The sequence below is a fragment of the Octodon degus genome, unplaced genomic scaffold, assembly GCF_000260255.1.
Source record: "Octodon degus isolate 3935 unplaced genomic scaffold, OctDeg1.0 scaffold00010, whole genome shotgun sequence".
Classification (NCBI taxonomy): domain Eukaryota; kingdom Metazoa; phylum Chordata; class Mammalia; order Rodentia; family Octodontidae; genus Octodon; species Octodon degus.
The window spans coordinates 21,719,177-21,723,062 of NW_004524586.1; the positions used below are offsets into that span (position 1 = coordinate 21,719,177).

The 3,886-nt window shown below is 40.3% G+C and overlaps 1 protein-coding gene and 1 pseudogene across 5 annotated transcripts in view; one reads left to right on the forward strand and one right to left on the reverse strand.

Annotated features, from left to right (window-relative positions):
* The window catches only part of Plekha1 (pleckstrin homology domain containing A1), a 111,458-nt gene that overhangs the window by 107,190 nt on the left and 382 nt on the right, over nt 1-3,886 (reverse strand). The gene's annotated exons all lie outside the window — the stretch shown is intronic.
* Nucleotides 129-229, forward strand: LOC111815045 (annotated as a pseudogene).

The window sequence follows — 3,886 nt, forward strand, 5'->3', positions numbered from 1 at the left end:
AAAAAAAAAAAAAGATCATACTGGGCCTGGGGAGATGGCTCAGTGGAGTAAGCGCTTCCCTGGCAAGCGCAAGGGCCCAAGTTCAATCCCTAGTTCCGCAAAAGAAAAAAAAAAAATTTCAACACTTTGTGCTCGCTTCGGCAGCACATATACTAAAATTGGAATGATACAGAGAAGATTAGCATGGCCCCTGTGCAAGGATGACACATAAAAAGAAAAAAATTTTTTTGAAGAATTAAAAAGAGGGCTGTGGAGATGGCTCAGTGGAATAAGCACTTCCCTGGCAAGCGCAAGGGCTTGAGTTCAATCCCCGGTTCTGCCAAATAAAAAGAATTAAAAAGAATAAAAAGTCCTACCAGACTGACAAATCTGACAGGAGTTTCATTCGGAAACAATATTTTAAGTTAAAACATACTCAATTTTTAAAAATCTTAAAATGATTAATTTTCTTTTATATTCAACAAATCTTCCAGTTCAAAGGTAAGTTTGATACAAAATCCCCAAAACACTATCTTACTGAACCAAAGCTATGCAACTAGTCAAAATGCTTAGTAAAATCAACAGCAAACAAATGTTTGCTAAATATCTTCTACAAATTACAAACTCACACATTCTTTATCATACAGTACCTACAAAGAAAAAAATATTACTCAGGGTTAAATGATTTCTTTTTCCTTTTTCAGACAGGTTTTCACTGTGCCGTTCAGGCAGACCTTCAACTAACTCACTTTGCAGCCTAGGCTGTCCTCAAATTTGCAGTGATCCGCCTGCCTCAGACTCCAGAGTGCTGGGATTACTGGCAGCACCACCATAACCAGCCACGTTTAATGATTTAAAGTGATTCTTTAAATGTAGTAAGATCCTACTGCTATCATAAAGATCAACAAGGAGTTTCATTTTTACATAAAAACTTCATATACATATACAATTAAGTATTATATAGTTAAATATCTAAAACTACTGAAAGTTTCTGCCCCATGAAATTCTTTCAGATACCATATCAACAAATTTCCAAGTCCTGTATGTTTCTAGATGGTTAAAAAACCTAAAACTATTTTAATATTTATCTCCTACAAAATCTACTTTACAGTATCTTGGAGGATCTGAAATGCAAGAAATCTTTAAATTTAAAATAAAGTCTAGGGGTTCAATCCCCAGCATGCCACGATGGCCCCATCCCAGGGGCAAACTGAGACAGTGAATGAGACTGGGCATGGTGGGGGCACACCTGTAATCGCAGCACTTGGGAGGCTGAAAACAGGAGGATCACTACAGTGAGACCCTGTAGGTCCTGTACTAAATACATCTTTTTTTTTCCCCCTGTATTTTAGGGAAGGGTCTACAGGGTGTTCAGGGTCTCATTACTAGATCAGACTCATAGTGCTTCTCCTGTTTACAGCCTCCCAAGTGCTGGGATTACAGGCATGCTCCCCCATACCCAGTCTCAATGCGCCCCAGGGCCAGGGCCAGAGACAGCTGGCCAGGGGGGTTCCCCTGGCCTGGCTCCTGAGCCTGGCGCTTTAATCCACTGAGCTATTTGGCCAGCCCCTATTTTAAAAAATAAATTAAACAAAGTTTAAATATTACCAAAAGTAAACTATTAAAGCAAGTAAAAAGTTAATTATGCATTGGAATCAAATGGGGGGTGGGAGTTACTGTTATATAGTACTTGACATTTTCTATCTAACAAAAGCAAAGTGTGAGGGGCTGGAAAGATGGCTCAGTGGAATAGGCGCTTCCCTGGCAAGTGCAAAGGCCTGAGTTCAATCCCCAGTTCAACCAAAAAAAAAAAAGCACAGTGTGAGTCACCATTCCATATCTGCATAATTAATTCTATTGAGAAAACACCATTCTTACAGGTAGAGGTACTAAAACAGGAATAAGAATAACAGAAAGCAGTATGTCAATGTCAAAGAGACAAATTAGGCTAATAAGTGACTCCAAAGATTTCATTTTGAGTTACAAACTATACAGTGAAAATAAATGGAGTCTGCAGTATAACTGTAAGAATAGTAAGGAACTTTCAGGATTAGGTCCAAAAGTCACTTTCTCAAAAGGTCTATTACATGTTTTTAGGATAAAAATCCTTATTAAAATGTTTCCACTTTTTCCAATGATCTTTTTATTGGTTCTTCAACAATATGTTGTTATATGTCATCAACACTTGAATATTCCCCACAATGCCTTTAAAAGAAAAGATCCCAATGCTATTCTTAACATCCTTAAATACTTCTAAAAAGGTCCTTCCGGCTTATGAACTCACAGTAGTTTCCTCACAATTGTATACTTATCCTGTTCCACTGTCTCTCCTAGTCTATGACATACTCAAACTTACATGCCACTTCTATTTTCTATTTTTGATACATTGGTAAAACTGGAAACAAAAAAAGATACAAACCTGCTACTCAAAGCAACAATAAAACTATTAGCAAGGCAAAATGAGGTAGAAAGCAACATCTATGTTCCATTTCATTGTGGCAAAAATTATCCACTGCTTACCCGAAAGGATAAATTCAAAGTAATATACAATATACAGTACCTTAACACATATATTCTTCAAGAGAATTTGTTCAAGGAAACTGTACAATTTATAGCACTATAAAATAAACTACTAAATTTTGCAAAGCTTAATATTTTTCTTTAAATGTATCAGTATTCCCAAATGTGATTTCCCACGAGAAGGTCTGGCTAAAGTAATGAATATTTATTTGGGGGAATATTTTGCAATATGCAAACTTATTTAGAGAAATATTTTGCAACACAAGTATGTCAATAGAAAAAATTACTAGTATAAAATAAGCATTTAAGTCAGAATAAATCTTATTTTTTAAAAAATAGTTCTTCAGGTTGTAACAAAATTTTCAAAAATTATTTCTTGGCAAAGTTTCTCTCTGAATCATGTAACACTCAAATTTTGCTATAAATTCTTTCAATAGTATTAAACACAGAAAGCATCAAGTGGCTACTTGGAGGAAAACAAGTGCAGGTAACTCAGTAGCTCTAAGATAAAACAGTGATATAAACCTCAGCGTGTGCTATTTGTTCCAGTCATTAAACACGCAGGGTACAAGGTTTTTTACTTAGAAAACTAATTCACAAGTGACAATGATTTCATTAAATCAAAGAAAATCTTATTAAAATAGACAACCAAATGTAAAGAGAACAAGTATTAGGATTGGAAGGTTAAACAAGAGGAAAATGACATAGTGTCTACATATCTGCTCTTTAAACCTCTTCTCAGACCGCCCCCAACATAGCAATCGAGTTTTTCATTACTTAGACGAGCCATGGTAGATGCTCTGCTTCGTGGCTTTGCATAACTAAAATTCTACCCCAGCTGTAAACACCTTCTCTAGCCAGACTACTTCCATTAAGACAACACTAGTTCAGGAGGGTCAATAGAAAGCATCTGGAGTAAACCACAAGCCACCCAGACTGCCCCTCGAGCCGGGCTCGGTAGCGGGCCTCACAGCCACAAGCCTGGGCTCTGGTCGCCTCCTGGTCCACTGCGTGACCCCAGGCCAGTCCCCGTCAACTCTCCCACCGGCCATCTGCACAGCCAAGGTGCGAAGGTCAACCACGAAGGCTTCGGGAACTCCGGCTGGTGGAGTCCTGACGTGAAACCGCGCTAAACACTGGAAAAGGATGCCCAGCGCCACCAGCCCCGGGGGGACGGCCTGGAGCGGTTCCACCCCGACAGGCGTCGCCACCGGGAATCCCCGACGGACAGCTGCCCGGGCAGAGCGCGGCCGGGGCGCGCGAGGGAGGGAGGGAGGAAGGGAGACAGGGGCGCGACCGCACTTCTCGGCGGGGACGCCGAGGCGCTCCTCGGGCCGCGACGCGCGCCTCCCCGCCTCCGCCGCCGTCCGGCCCGCGAATAGGGTCC